General features: G+C 45.4%; 1 protein-coding gene across 1 annotated transcript in view; it reads right to left on the bottom strand.

Annotated features, from left to right (window-relative positions):
* Positions 1-17,091, bottom strand: part of LOC140197521 (dual specificity testis-specific protein kinase 2-like) — a 134,112-nt gene that overhangs the window by 105,655 nt on the left and 11,366 nt on the right. The window lies entirely within an intron of this gene.

The following is a 17,091-nucleotide window of genomic DNA, read 5'->3' on the forward strand; positions in this document are numbered from 1 at the left end:
TGGAATCCACTTACACTTTCATTAACTGGTTGAATTCATGCAGTTAAAATGATGATTTTACCAAAATTTTTATATGTATTCCAAAATATTCCTTTTTTTTAACTAAGTTTTTCGATCGGGTTGATTCTATTATTTCATCTTTTGTTTGGAATAATAAAAGACCAAGAATTGGAAAATATCACTTACAAAAATTAAAAAAGGATGGCGGTCTTGCTCTGCCGAATTTAAGAATGTATTATTGGGCTGTTAATATACTTTATGTCTGTTCTTGGTTATATTGGACTGATAAAAATGAATGACCACCTTGGGTTGATTTGGAATTGAAAGCTGTGAAACAATTTTACTTAACTTCATTATTAGGAGCTTCTTTACCTGTACAACTGGCCAAAATTTCTATTCTAAATTTATATCCTATGATTAAGCAGTCATTATGAATTTGGTACCAGTTTCGTAATTTTTTTAATCTTAAAAAATTTAACCTTCTTAGGAACTATTTATCAAAACTATTTATTTAAACCTTCACTTAGCAATCCTACCTTTTCTCTTTGGAGGGATAAAGGAGTCTATTCCTTCATGGATCTGTTCCAAGAAGGCCGATTGATGTCTTCTGCGAAATTAGTAACTAAATATTCTCTCTCATACTCACATTTCTTGCAATATCTTCAGGTCAGAAATTTCTTACAAGAATATTTAAGTAATTTTCCATATATACAAGATTCTGACCTGTTAGACATTATTTAAAAAATAAATCCTTTAATGAAAGGTTTTATTGGGAAAATTTATAATTTACTGTTACAACAGTACAATTATACTTTTCTTAAGATTAAGCAAGATTGGGAAAGAGAGCTTAACATGACCTTGATAACAGAGGATTGGTTGCGAATTCTGAAGTTCGTCAACTACTCTTCGATTTGTGCCAGTCACTCTCTAATTCAATTTAAAATTGTACATCGTTACTATTTGACAAAGGAGAGATTATCTAAAATATTTCCTAATGTTGATAGTCAGTGTGATAGATGCAAGACTGAGACAGCTACATTGACACATATGTTTTGGTCGTGTTCTGTATTGAAACAGTTTTGGAAATCTATTTTCTCTACAATTCCTAAAGCTTTAAAAATTAATTTACAACCTAATAAATTGACAGTTTTGTTCGGTATAATTCAATATATTCATGGTATTTCTATATCAGACCAACAGGTAATTGCATTTGTCACATTATTGGCCAGAAGGACTATTTTATTGAAATGGAAAGAGGTCTCTGCTCCCACTTTGATACAATGGTTCTCTCAGGTGATGTTATGTCTTAGTTTGGAGAAAATCAGAAGTCGAACTTTTGATTCTCGACTTGACTTTGAGAAAAGGTGGGGTTCTTTTGCCCGTTATTATGATTTGATTTGCGTTAATTAAGATGGTCCCCTTCTGATTCTTGTTCAAATGGATTTGGTTGGCGGATTGATGTTTTTCTTTTATGGAAGCCTGTATGGCGTATAACTCCGAGGTTGTGCTCCCAGTGGGGTTTTTTCCCCTTTTTTTTGTAGCAGGAGTTTCATTTTGTTTTAGTTAGTAGGGGTTCCTTTTTCCTTCTTTCTTTTTTCCAAAAAAAGTAGTTTTAACATTTTGTTTTTTTTCTTATTATTATTGATATATTGTTTAGCTTTGTTAATCAGTCATTTGATAATTTAATTCTTATTGTACATATTGACATGTTGACTTGATTGCTTTAATGTTTTTTGTTAATTTTCAATAATAGTTCATAAAAAAGATTTTAAAAGGTGTTAGCTTTCATAAGTCGAGGGATAGAGTTTAAGAGTCGCGATGTAATGATGCAGCTCTATAAAACTCTGGTTAGGCCATACTTGGAGTATTGTGTCCAGTTCTGGTCACCTCACTATAGGAAGGATGTGGAAGCATTGGAAAGGGTACAGAGGAGATTTACCAGGATGCTGCCTGGTTTAGAGAGTATGCATTATGATCAGAGATTAAGGGAGCTAGGGCTTTACTCTTTGGAGAGAAGGAGGGTGAGAGGAGACATGACAGAGGTGTACAAGATAATAAGAGGAATAGATTGAGTGGATAGCCAGCACCTTTTCCCCAGGGCACCACTGCTCAATACAAGAGGACATGGCTTTAAGGTAAGGGGTGGGAAGTTCAAGGGGGATATTAGAGGAAGCTTTTTTACTCAGAGAGTGGTTGGTGTGTGGAATGCACTGCCTGAGTCAGTGGTGGAGGCAGATACACTAGTGAAGTTTAAGCGACTACTAGACAGGTATATGGAGGAATTTAAGATGGGGGGTTATATGGGAGGCGGGGTGTAAGGGTCGCCACAACATTGTGGGCCAAAGGGCCTGTACTGTGATGTACTATTCTATGTTTTATGTTCTAACCATTCAATCGACTTGCACACCCCTTTCCAAAGCCTGCACACCTTTCCACAGGTGAGGCACCATAACTGAGCAGAATGCTGCACCTGGGGTCAAATCAGTAAAGGTTTGCAGTGACCTCCTTCCTCTTTTGTTCTCTGCCTTCTTTATGGGTTTTAAATTTTCCCAGCCGCTTCCAATGAAATGGGCACATAAAATCAGACGTCTCTGCCTTTATAATTCATTTTCAACAGACCCTTCAGGCCCAACAAGCTGCACCACCCAGCAACCCAACTATTAAACCTTAGCCTAATCACAGGACAATTGACAATGACCAATTAATCTACTAACCCGTACGCTTTTGGACTGCGGGAGCACCCGGAGGAAACCCACGCATTCATGGGGAGAATGTACAAACTCCTTACAGACGATGTCAGAATTGAACTCTGAACTTTGACACCCCAAGCTGTAATAGCGTTGCACTACCTGCTACAATCCTCCAAGAGGACCACAACCTCGCTGGGTTTGGAGGCCTGTGTGCCTCAATGACCCGGAGAGCTACGTTGGCTGGAGCCAGGGCTTTATGCTTTAGCTCTTGGTAGGGTCACCCATGCCAAGCAGGTCAAAGGGTAGAGGCCACACTAAGAGTGTCCACCGATCCTCCAGGTTCGGGGGTTCAGCTCAGGGCTAACAACACCGACTGGTCAAACAAAACTGTTATGGAAACAGCAATGAAGAATCCTTCTACATCAGAGTGTGACAGTATTCCTGATTCTCCACCCGGGACCTGCATGACTGACAGGAAAACCGAGTAGAAGATACTGACACGATGAAGGAAACCCTGAATCCTACCAGAGATGGAGGACCTTCATTGCTGCCCGAAACGCCAGTGGCATAACAGGTACTAAGCAAAAGTATCTGTTACACCACTGTGACACTCCAACTGCTTTAGAAAGGTGTTCAGTTTGTTTTTATCATATTCATAGAACATTACAACACAGTACAGGCCCTTCAGCCCACAATGTTGTGCCAACCCTTTCACCTACTCTAAGATCAACCTAGCCCTTCCCTCCCATACAGCCCAACATTTTTTTAACATCCATGTGCCTATCTAAGAGCCTCTTCAATGTCCCTAATGTATCTGCGTCTACCTCCACCCCTAGTAGGGCGTACTACACACTCACCAATCCCCGTGTAAAGCAAAAACTACCTCTGATATTTCTCCTATACTCTCCTCCAATCACCTTCCAATTATAAATACAAGAGATTCTAAAGATGCTGCAAACAATAATTTAAATAATCATTTAAGTCACCTTAAAATTATGCCCACTCCATATTAGCCATTTCTGTCCTGGGAAAAAGTCTCTGGCTGTCCACTCGATCCTCGCCTCTTGTACACCTCTATCAAATCACCTCTCATTCTCCTTCACATGCAAGCCAACTGTGCATTCCCCTTTCACACAAAATTACGAGAGTATTGGGCAGAATATTGAATAATTAACCATCCAGTAATGTTAATTACGATGCCACTCCCCTTTAAACACAGTGCAGTGCTCTGCCTAATGATTAAAACTGTGTTTTCAGGAGAAACTTTCTAATTTTAGAACACTTCTATTGTGTGCGACATTATTGGAAGGTGCAAATTCTCACATAAGGTGGGAGAACTTCTTCACGTTCAAAAGCCCAAAGCATCTACAGAATCTTAATTTTAAGGTGATTGGAGGAAAGTATAAGGGGGATGTCAGGAGTAGTTTTTTTTAATACAGAGAGTAACAAGTCCAGGGCACGCACTACCAGGGCTGATGATAGTGGCAGATATATTAGGGACGTTTATGAGACATAGATAGGCACATGGATGATAGAAAAATGGAGGGCTATGTGGAAGGGAAGGGTTAGATCGATCTCAGTGTGGGTTAAAAGGCTAGCACAGCATTGTGGGCCGAAGAGCCTGTACTGTGCAATAATGTTCTACGTTCTAATGAAGTACTAAAGCCACAGAGAAAGTGCAGTGTAGGTAAACAATAAAGTGTAAGATCATAACGAGGTAGATTGTGAAGACAACGGTCCATCTTATCATACAAGTGGTCCATTGAATCGTCTGACAACGGTGGGATAGAAGCTGTCATTGAGCCTGGTGGCATGTGCTTTCAGACTTTTGTATCCTCTGCCCCATGGGAGAGGGGAGGAGAGAGGATATCTGGGGTGGGTGGGGTTCCTGATTTTGAGGCAGCGAGAAGTGTAGACCATGGAAGGGAGTGACTGAGTTGGCAAACACAACAGGATGATGTTTGCCAATAGGCACGGGGTAGACAAGATGTTTTAAGGACATTTAAAAGAATGCCCTAAAGGAAGTGAGCGCTCAGAGAGGAACGTTCAGAACCTGGGACACAAGGCAGCCAAAGGCTGAAGAGATTTAAATTAGGAGCAGTTGCTGGAATCTGGAGAAGCGCACAAAACAGCGGAAGAACTTAGCGGGTCAGGGCAGCACCTTTGGAAGGCAATGGATAGTCGATGTTTCGGGAGGACCGAGAATCACAGAGATGCAGTGGCCCTGAGTGTATTTGAGCCTCTGCCCTGGGCACCCACTGTTCAGGTTCGTTCTGTCTAATCACAGACGGACAACGACGAGCCTGTTCCCTGGAGTAAACTGTATTTTAGCACCAGAGAGAGCAGGAGAACACAGAACAGTACAGCTGAGGACGAAGCCCCTTGGCCCATGACGTTTATGTATTTATTGAGATACACCATGGAACGCGTCCTTCCGGCCCCTTTGAACTGCGCTGACAAGCAACCCCTGGTTTAATCCTCGCCTAATCATGGGGACAATTTACAATGACTAATCAACCTACCAACCAGTTTGTCTTTGGAATGTGGCAGGAAACCAGAGCACCCGGAGAAAACCCAAGTAGTCATGAAGAGAGCTCCTTACAGAGTTGAACTCTGCCTTTCAGCATCCTGAGCTGTAGTAGCACGGGGCCAGCTGCTAGGCTACCGTGGAACTCTGCCCTTCAGCATCCTGAGCTGTAGTAGCACAGGGCCAGCTGCTAGGCTACCGTGGAACTCTGCCCTTCAGCACTCTGAGCTGTAGTAGCACAGGGCCAGCTGCTAGGCTACCGTGGCACCCGTGTTCTCCCAAACTAATTAAACTACAAAGTTAAATTGTCAAGGACAGGGGTCCCCAACCCTTTTTGCACTGCGGACCGGTTTCATATTGACAATATTCTTGCGGACCAGCCGACCCCGGGGGGAGGTGGGGTGGGGGGTGGGGTAGGGTTGCCAATGGACAAGAGTAGAGCCAAATACGTTGTTTACACAGAGAGACTACAATGACCATGAAGCCTTGCGCGGGCACCAGTGCGCATGCGTGCTTTTCCTATGCGTGTCCGTGCGGATGTTTTCTACAAACCGTTTTTGGTGATTCTGTTGGGTGGGGAGTTATGTTAATCACGACCAGAATATAGGTGATAAGTGGCTAATACACTCGATCTTGTTTCTAAAAGGGTTTATCTAACGAATTTAATATTAAACACACAGCACATATTTTCCTCACATGAATATAATGATAAGTCAATTATCGGGGAAGGACAGGGGAGCTTGAAGTAAGTGTTGAACGAAATTCCAGTAGAAGTGGTAGAGGCAGGTTCGATATTATCATTTAAAGGAAAATTGGATGGGTATATGGACAGGAAAGGAATGGAGGGTTACGGGCTGAGTGCAGGTCGGTGGGACGAGGTGAGAGTAGCATTTGGCACGGACTAGAAGGGCCGAGATGGCCTGTTTCCGTGCTCTAATTGTTATATGGTTATATAAGTAAGTCAATAGCATCATAACATTTTAAGTAATGTTTGGATATTAAACACACAGCACATATTTTCCCCGTATGAACATATAAAATCATTGCAACACACCAATATCGCTGAATCAGTGGGAGCCCTGGGCTTGTTTCCCTGCAACAAGATGGTCCCATCGAGGGGTGATGAGAGACAGCGATACTCGAACGGGGTTCCTTATGTCCAGTCTATTCCGCAATTTAGTTTTCGTTCCATTCATTGCAGCGATATGTTGGAAATGGAGCAACGTTTTCAGTGCTTTCGTGGCTATCTCAGGATATTCAGCCTTGACTTTGATCCAGAATGCCGGCAGAGGTGTTATGTCAAACATACTTTTCAGCCCGCCGTCATTTGCAAGCTCAAGGAGTTGATCTTCTTCCCGCGCTGACATGGATGACACGCGGGTAATGACCTCACATGCGTAGTGGCTCAACAGAGAGCATGAACAGGGAATGAGGAAAGGTGCAGCTGACTCCTATCGCCAAATCATATCGTTTCCTCGCGGCCTGGTAGCGCATGCTTTGCGGCCCGGTACTGGTCCGCGGCCCGGTGGTTGGGGACCGCTGGTCAAGGACACCATCCACCAATCCACTGGTCGTGACACTCAGGGACTGGGGCTACGTATCTTTTGTGACTGTGTGTCTTTCTGCCATGGTAACTATATGTGCTGTGTGCTGAGGGTGTGGCCGTTGGTTCTGTGTTTTGCCCCAGAGGAACACTGTTTTGGTTTGGCTGAATTCATTCATGTTTATGGGTGAATGACAATTGAACTTGAATTTAAATGCCCGGGTAAATAAACCCTTTGCCTAGACAAGGTCCATTTCATTCCGTTCTCTGAACATTCATGTACCGAGGTATCTTTGATCCGTTTAAACATCTCTCCCGTGCCTGCCTCCACCACTCCCCACCACATTCCAGGCACTCCCACCCTGTGTGGAGAAGAAAACTTACCCTTTGAACCTTTCCCCCTCCCCTTACAACATCCATTTCCTTCCATTTCCCAGTGTATTCATGTGCCTAATCTGCTTCTGTTTCTAACACCACTCCAAAATCTGCTTCTGTTTCTAACACCACTCCAGAATCTGCTTCTGTTTCTAACACCACTTCAGACAGCACTTTCCATTGCCCACCACTTTCTGCATAAAAAAACTTGTCCCTCACATCTCCTTTGAAATGACCCCCTCTCACCTTAAGTTCATGTCCGGTCTTAGATATTTTCAACCCTGGGAAAAAGATACTCTGCCTGTATCTATGCCTCTCATAATCATATAAACCTCTGTCAGACTTGCTTCATCCTCTGCTGCTCCAGAGAAACCAATCCGAGTTTATCCACCCTCTCGTTATAGCACATGCCCTGTAATCCAGGCAGCATCCTGGTGAACCTCCTCTGCACCCTCTCCAAATCCTCGACATCCTTCCTGTAATGGGGTGAGCAGGACTGTAAGCAATACTCCAGACGCAGCCTCGAGTTCCACAAAGCTGCAGCTTCCTGACTCCTGAACTCGATTCCTTTACTAATGAAGGAGAGCATGCCATATGCCTTCACTACCAGTATAAAGGCGTGTAGAATCATGAGGAGCAGAGACAGGGTGATGCACACAGTCCTGGAGAGCAGCAGCTTGTAGTGAGAGGGGAGAGATTTAACAGGGTCCTGAGGGGCAATTTCTTCACCCAGAAGGCGGTCAGTATATGGAACGGGTTGCCAGATGAAGTCACTGAGGCAAGTATGACTATTGATAATGAAGAGGCATTTGGATAGACAAGGAGTACAGGGATATGGACAAGTGTGGCTAGCATAGATGGGAATATTGGTCAGCATGTAATAGACAGGCCGAAAGGCCTGGTTCCATATTGTCTGACTGAATGAGAAAAGTCTCCTGAGTTATCTCCAGAGCAGGGGTTTCCAACCTTCCTTATGCCATGGACCCTACCATTAACCGAGGGGTCCATAGACCTCAGGTTGGGAAGTCCACCCTAGCGTATATAACAAGATATAGCCTCTGGTGCCCAGCCTGCTTATTTACTGCATTAATATCACTCAGGCCAGGGAAATCATTAAATCTGGTCACTCTCAGGGACAACGGGCACTGTGGTACAGTGAGTAGAGCCACTGCCTCACATCTCTGGAGACTTCGGTTCAATACTGACCTCCGGCACTTGGAGTCTGGACCCTTGAAGCCCATTCCAGGATTCAATCATTAATCTCCACCAAAACCCAGGCTCAGCTTTATGAATTTGAAGCAATCTCTTTTCTCAAAATCACTGCTGTGTTTGTGGAGCCTGCACGTTCTCCCTGTGACAGCAAACACGAGAAAATCTGCAGATGCTGGAAATTCAATCAACACATCGAAGTTGCTGGTGAACGCAGCAGGCCAGGTAGCATCTCTAGGAAGAGGTACAGTCGACATTTCGAGTCGAGACCCTTTGTGAGGACTAACTGAAAGAAGAGCTAGTAATAGATGTGTGGAATTAAAATAGGTGACACTTCACCTGTGAGTCGGCTGGGGTGATATACTGTGTCCAGTGCTCCCGGTGTGGCCTTCTATATATTGGTGAGACCCGATGCAATTTGGGAAACCATTTCACTGAACACCTACACTCTGTCCACCAGAGAAAGCAGGATCTCCCAGTGGCCGCACATTTTAATTCCACGTCCCATTCCCATTCTGACATGTCTATCCATGGCCTCCTCTACTGTAAAGATGAAGCCACACTCAGGTTGGAGGAACAACACCTTATATTCCGTCTGGGTAGCCTCCAACCTGATGGCATGAACATTGATTTCTCTAACTTCCGTTAATGCCCCTCCTCCCCTTCTTACCCCATCCCTTATTTATTTATTTTTATTGCTCCCCCTGTCCTTTCTTTTCTCCCTCTCTCTGTCCCTCTCACAATCACTCCTTGCCTGCTCTCCATCTTCCTCTGGGCTCTCCTCCCCCTTTTCTTTCTCCCTGGGCCTCCTGTCCCATGATCCTCTCATATCCCTTTTGCCAATCACCTGTCCAGCTCTTGGCTCCATCCCTCACCCTCCTGTCTTCTCCTATCATTTCAGATCTCCCCTCCCCCTCCCACTTTCAAATCTCTTACTAGCTCTTCCTTCAGTTAGTCCTGACGAAGGGTCTCGGCCCAAAACATCGACTGTACCTCTTCCTAGAGATGCTGCCTGGCCTGCTGCGTTCCACTGGCATTTTGTGTGTGCTCCCTGTGACCGTGTGGATCTCCCCCAGGGCTCTCTGCTTCCCTTCCGCAGACATGCGGGTTGGTAGGTTAATTGGGTGTTATAAATTGTTATTAGTGTGTAGGTGTGGGGGGGGGGGGGACAGCTGAAGAGAATATGCATTCAGTGGAGTGGCCTTATCAGGGCTACAACCCTCCCCACCATCAAGGTCATCTTCAAAAGTTGTCGTCTCAAAAGTCAAGGCCATACCGTGAGGGTTACTGAGTTGTGGGCATGCTATGTCAGTGCCAGAAACATGGTCCCGAGCACAACACTTACTGATTTAACTTCACACAAACAACACACTTCACTACATGTTTCAATGTACAAGTGACAGATAAGGCCAATCTTTATCTTTCAAACACCCCGCCATCCAGGGCAGACCTTCTTCTCGTTACTACCATCATGGAGAAGATACAGGAGCCTAAAGACTCACGCTCAATGATTCAGGAACAGCCGAGAGTCGTAGAGAAGTACAGCACAGGAACGGGCCCTTTGGCCCATCTAGTCTGTGCCGCGCCATTTAAACTGCCTGCTCCCATCGACCTGCACCAGGACCACAAGCCTCCATACCCCAACCATCCACATACTGCACCTATCCAAACAACTCTTAAACGTTGAAATCGAGCTTGCATGTACCACTTGTGCCGGCAGCCTGTTCCACACTCACATGACCCTCTGAGTGAAGTTGTTCCCTCTCAAGTTCCCCTTAAATGTTTCACCTTTCACCTTAAACCGATGACCTCTGGTTGAAGGCCCCCACCTCGGTGGAAAAAGCCTGCTTGCATTTACCCTATCTATACCCCTCTAAGGAATAAAGTCCTGACCTCAAGGTCCTTCAGACCCAGCAACAGACTTCCCCTTCATCATCAGATGTTCCTGAACGGTCTTTGAACCCATGAACACTACCTCACTCTTCCTGTTACGTCAGAATAAGAAGGTGAGGGAGGGGAAAAGGAGGACAGACTAGAAGCTAAAGCCAGGTGGGTGGTGGGGGGAGGGTAAGCTAGAAGCTGGGAAGTGGTAGGTGGAAAAGTTAAAGGGCTGAAGGAGAAGGAACCTGACAGGAGAGGAGCGTGGACTATGGGTGAAAGGGAAGGAGGAGGGTTTCCAGGCAGTTGAGGAGAACAGAAGAGGTAAGGAGAGGGCCGAAGTGGGGACTATACAATGCAAGTTAGCGATAATAGATCAGATTCTCATTCCAATTGGTGCAGATTTAGTGTAGAAATAATAATAGTGAAATTAGTGTAAATGAGTTTCAGATGGTTGGTAAAGACTCAAAGGCCTGTTCGATAGCAGACCCTGTGAAATTTTTCGGTTGCTTCTCCTCGTCAGAAAATTCTATCAAACACGACATGCACTTCACAAATCCTCACTGGTTGGTCTTAATTAATTTATTTCCCTCGAGGTGAGATGTTGGATGTTTTTTCCTTTCCAGAAGAAAAAACTTGCAACAGAATAGAATGAAGCACGGGAGGCTACTAAACCTTTGGAGTCTGTTCCAGGATTCAATCAGATTACAGTTAATCTCCAGCAGAACCCGGCTCAGGGGCACTTTACGTTCCTTTAATTACTTTATGAATTTGAAGTAATCTCTTTTCCTGGAATCTCTGCTTGCTAAGCAATGGTGCTTCAGAATTGAATGTTACCCAGAACAAAGTTCTTCCTAGAGATGCTGCCTGGCCTGCTGCGTTCACCAGCAACTTTGATGTGTGTTTTGCTTGTCTTCCAATATACCTCCTGCTTCCTCAGGAAAGTTAGAAACATGATCAAGGACCTCCCCCACCCCGGTCAGTCTGCTTTCTCCCCACTTCCAACGGGCAGGAGATACAAAAGCGCGAGAACCAGGATCAAGGGCAGCTTCTATCCCACTGGTAAAGGCAAAGTCAAGGTAGTTTATTATCAAATTATCGGGCATCACCGTCGCGTAGCGGTTAGTGCGACGCTATGACAGCTTGGGGCGTCGGAGTTCAGAGTCCAATTTCAGTGTCCTGTGTAAGCACGTTTGTACGTCCCTTCCCGTAAGCATGTGGGTTTCCTCTGGGTGCTCTGGTTTCCTCCCAAAACCCAAAGATTTAGTAGGTTAATTGTCCTGTGATTAGGCTAGGGTAAAATCAGTGGTTTGCTTGGCGGTGTGGCTCGTTGCACCAGAAGGGCCTGATCCGCGCTGTATAAATAAACAAACTACCTTGAGAAACATTTTCTTGCAGGCGTTCACGGGCAAATAAAGAAATGCAACAGAGTCAATGAAAAGCTCGACATAAACAAAGACTGACAAACAACCAGTCTGCAAAAGACGACAGATTGTCCAAATAAAACATGAATAAATAAATTGGAGAACAGTCCTTGACAGTGACTCTGTAAGTTGAGGAATCAGTTCAGTGTTGAGGTGATTGTATTTATCCATGTTGGTTCAGGAGCCTGATGGTTGTAAGGCAATAACTGTTCCTGAACCTGGTGGTGTGAGTCTTAAGGCTTCTGCGATGAACGTTGGCATTCCCTCCAGAAAGCCCATTACACACCAACTGTCTGACAATCCTGGATATAACCCGGGTTAATATCCCCTCATGTTAACTTGCAGTCGCCATTTCTCTTGCTGTGACCCAGACACTTCATGACGGCGCAATCCAGAGGCTTAAGCTCTTCAAAGTTCAAAGTTAACTTATTATCTAAGTGCGTATACAACCCTGAGATTCATTTCCTTGCAGGCGTTCACAATAAATACAAAGAAATGCAACAGAATCAACGAAAGGCCGCACACAAGACGGACAAATAACCCAGTGTGCAAAAGACAACAGACTCTGCAAACACAAAAAAGAGAAAAAAAAACAAAATAATAATAATAAATAAATAATAAATATGAAGAACATGAGTTGCAGAGTCCTTGAAAATGAATCCATAGGTTGTGGGAACAGTTCAGTGATAGGGTGAGTGAAGTTGGGTGAAGTTATCCCCTCTGTTTCGCCAGCCTGATGGTTGAGGGGTAATAACTGTTCCTGAACCTGGTGGTGTGGGTCCTGAGGCTCCTGCACCTCCTTCCTGATGGTTGAGGGGTAATAACCGTTCCTGAACCTGGAGGTGTGGGTCCTGAGGTTCCAGCACCTTTTCTCTGATGGCAGCAGTGAGAAGACAGCGTGTCCTGAAACCCGTGAGCTCATGCGAAGGACGTACAAACCTCGTACAGATGGCTGTGGATGGTGGGGATTCCTGACGGTGGATGCTGCTTTCCTGCGACAGCACTTTGTGCAGATGTGCCTAACGGTGGGTTGGGATTTACCTGTGATGGACTGGGCCGTATCCGCCACATTTGGTAGGCTTTTCCGTTCAAGGGCATTGGTGTTTCCCTACCAGGCCGTAAATAAGACAATCACTAACAAATAGAAGGGTGAGAGCCATCTCTATTTCCTGAGGAGACTGAGATCCTTTAACATCTGCTGGATGTCCTACGAGTCTGTGGTGGCCAGTGCTATCATGTTTGCTGTTGCGTGCTGGGACAGCAGGCTGAGGGTAGCAGACACCAACAGAATCAACAAACTCATTCGTAAGGCCAGTGATGTTGTGGGGATGGAACTGGACTCTCTGACAGTGGTGTCTGAAAAGAGGATGCTGTCCAAGTTGCATGCCATCTTGGTCAATGTCTCCCATCCACTACATAATGTACTGGGTGGGCACAGGAGTACATTCAGCCAGAGACTCATTCCACCGAGATGCAGCACTGACCGTCATAGGAAGTCATTCCTGCCTGTGGCCATCAAACTTCACAACTCCTCCCTTGGAGGGTCAGACACCCTGAGCCAATAGGCTGGTCCTGGACTTATTTCATAATTTACTGGCATAATTTACATATTACTATTTAATTATTTATGGTTTTCATACTATTTAATTATTTATGGTGCGACTGTAACGAATACCAATTTCCCTCAGGATCAATAAAGTATGACTATGACTATGACTATGACTAAATAGTCCAAGAGTTATCAGGACTCAGAGAATCAGACCATTCGGCCTAACTGACCAAGATTCTCTTCTACGCTTGTCCCATTTGCTCACATTCAGCCGTATTCCTCCAGACTAGCAGTTCTCAGACTGAGGTCCACAGGTCCTCGGTTAACGATAAGGGTCTATGGTATAGAAACGGTTGGGGACCCCTGCTCTAGGCCTTTCCCATCTGTGCACCCTCCAAGTTGCTGTTATTGTAGCTGCCTTAACCACTTCCTCTGGCTACACCGGGTGAAAAAGCTCTCTCCCGTTTCACCTGAAACCTGTGCCCTCTAGTTCTTGCTTCCCCAACTCTGGGGGAAAAAACATGCATGTTCACCCTAACCCTGCCCCTCATAACTTCATACATCTCTGCGAGATCACCCCTCATTCTCCTACGCTGAAGAAATAGTTCCAACCTGTTCAACCTCCCCCCATAACTCAGTCCTTCAGGGTCCTCCTAACTCTCCTCTGCACTCTCTCTTCAGCTCTTAGTGACATATTTAGTGATACTATGTGGAATGGGCCCTCCCGGCTCTTCCAGCCACGCTGCCCCAGCAAACCCTGACAACCCAATTTAACCCTAACCTAACCACGGGACAATTTACAATGGCCAATTCACCTCCCCTGTCCGTAATGGACTGTGAGAGGAAACCGGGACACCTGGGGGGAAACCCACGCGTTCCACCAGGAGGACGTATACAGAGACTCCTCACAGACGGCTCTGGGATTGAACTCTGAACTCTGAACTCCGACACCCCGAGCTGTAATAGCGTCGCGCTAACCGGTACACTATTGTGGCGCCCCATCGTGATGGCATCTTTCTGACAGCAGGGTGACCAGAACCATTTCAAACGTAGCCTTAGCTGCGCTTTGCCAGGTTGTAACATCAAACTGCAACATAGAACACTACAGCACAGTACAGGCCCCTCAACCCACAATGTTGTGCCTAACTTTTAACCTGCTCTGAGATCAATCTAACTCTTCCCTCCTTCATAGCCCTCCAGTTTTCTCTCATCCATGTGTCTGAGTTAGAGTCTCTTAAAGGTCCCTAACATATCTGCCTCTACTGCCACCCAGAGCAGGGCATTCCACACACCCACCACGCTCTGTGTAAAAAAAACTACCTCTGACATTCCTCCTATACTTTCCTCCAATCACCTTAAAATTATGGACCCTCCTATAATGAGATAAAGTCTCTAACTGTCTATTCTATCAATGCCACTTATCACCTGCACACTTCTATCAAGTCATCTCTCATCCTTCTTCACTCCAAAGAGTACAGCCCTAGCTCACTCAACCCATCCTCATAAGACATGCTCCCTAATCCAGGTAGTATCCTGGTAAATCTCTTCTGCACCCTCTCTGAAGCTTCCACATCCTTCCTGCGAGGTGACCAGAGACCCAAGTGTGGTCTAACTAGGGTTTTGTAGTGCTGCAGTACTACCTCACCAGGATTCAGGAGGGATCTCTTTGCCCAGGCACTGAAAAGACCGATTGAGACGATGCCATACATCTCTGTGATTCTGTGAAACGGTTTGTAAACACTTCAGGTGCCCACAAAAGACTTCAGCAAGTTTCTACAGATGATTCATTGATCATGTGAGACTTTTTCCCAGGGCTGAGATGGCTAGCACAAGAGGGCACAGTTTTAAGGTGCTTGGAAGCAGGTACAGAGGAGATGTCGGGGGTAAGTTTTTTTTTTATGCAGAGTGGTGAGGGCGTGGAATGGGCTGCCAGTGACGGTGGTGAAGGCGGATACGATAGGGTCTTTTCAGAGACTCCTGGATAGGTACATAGAGCTTAGAAAAATAGAGGGCTATGGGTAACCTGGGTAATTTCTAAGGTAAGGACATGTTCAGCACAGTTTTGTGGGCCGAAGGGCCTGTATTGTGCTGTAGGTTTTCTATGTTTCTACGAATCACCACCTGGTATGGAAGGGTCACTGCACAGGATTGGAAAAGGTTGCAGAGGGCTGCAAACTCAGCCAGTTACATCGTGGAAACTAGCCTCCCCAGCATCAAGGACATCTTTCAAAAGGAGATGCCTCAAAATCATTAAGGACCCCCATCACCCAGGACACCACCTCTTCTCATTGCTGCCATCAGGGGCGAGGTGACACACACTCAAAGTTTTAGGAACAGCTTCTTCCCCTCTGCCATCAATGGGCAAAGAATCCATGAATACTATCTCACTATTTTTGCTCTCTTTTTGAACTACTTATTTAATTTATGTTTGTATACATTTCTTATTGTAATTTATAGTATTTTTACTTCATGCATTGCACTGTACTGCTGCTGCAAGACAACAAATTACATGGCATACTGTATGTCCCTAAAACCGTAAGTCACATGAGCAGAATTAGGCCATTTGGCCCATCAAGTTTGGGCTGCCATTCCACCTAACCTAATTTATTATCCCTCTCAACCCCTTTCTCCTACCTTCTCCCCTTAACCTTTATGTACTGACCAATCAAGAACCTATCAACCTCCGCTTTAAATATACTCAATGACTTGGCCTTCCCAGCAGTCTGTGGCAATGGATTCCACAGATTCACCACTCTCTGGCTAAAGAAATTCCTCCTCATCTCTGTTCCCACATGGCCAACCCTCTATTCTGATGCTGTGCCCTCTGATCCTGGACTCCCCCTCTATAGGAAACATCCTCTCCATGTCCACTCCATTTAGGCCTTTCAATATTCGATAGGTTTCAATGAGATCCCCCCATCATTCTTCTAAATTCTAGTGAGTACAGGCCCAGAGCCATCAAACACGCCTCATACATTAACCTTTTCATTACTATGTCAGTGACAGCAAACCTGTCTGATTCTGAGCCGATTGGGAAAGCGGTGTTGATGGGCAGATGGAAGTGTGATGTGAAATAAAGAGTAGAAACAATAAGCACTGGCAGCCACTGCTGTAGGTATGACAATACTCAGTGTCAGGTGAGAGGTGCATGAGGTCTTTGAATTGAGGGTGAGAAGGCACATTATCAGCTTGATAGTGTTGTGATGTCAGGCAGCTGATGTGTCTGGAGATTGAGTGAAGGTGAGAACTCACTCAAGTCAGTCCGGCTCCAGGTTGTGGGACCTTCCCTCCCACAATCAATTCCCTGAGTGAGTTTTGGTTCGAGGTTGACGGATCTGGCCTCCCACAATCGATTCCCCAAGCTCTGGCTCCGCCAGTACACAGATCTTTTATGGTTGGGGGGGGGGGAGAGAGAGAGAGAGAGAGAGAGAGAGAGATAGAAAATGGAGAGGTGACAGAGCGAGAGGGAGAACGAGACAGAGAGGGAAGTGGAGATGGAGAGGGGAATGGGGGTTTGGGGAGGTGGTGATAGGAGTCTCCCTCTTTCACACACACACATACAATGAGAGGAGAGAGAGAAGTACTGCCATGCACATGTTGTGACGCTGGGAAGCAGCCTGAGCTAGGCCTCGGGGACGAGAAGTGTTCTCTCAGGAGGATGAGAGAGATCAGCCGTTAAATTAAGAATGTGGGCGCTCCCGTACCGACACTGTGTTTTGCCCTGCCACCAGTATCTGTCATCTAACTGAAAGGTGAGAGGGAGGAGTTTGAGAGGGTATCGGAAGGGAATGTTTTTCACGTGGAGAGCCTGAAATCAGCTGTAAAGAGGAATGATGAGGCAGATACAGGATACAGGCATCTAGACAAGCAGCCGAATAGGGTTGAGTGAGCTACAG

Source organism: Mobula birostris, chromosome 5 (genome assembly GCF_030028105.1).
Source record: "Mobula birostris isolate sMobBir1 chromosome 5, sMobBir1.hap1, whole genome shotgun sequence".
NCBI lineage: Eukaryota > Metazoa > Chordata > Chondrichthyes > Myliobatiformes > Myliobatidae > Mobula > Mobula birostris.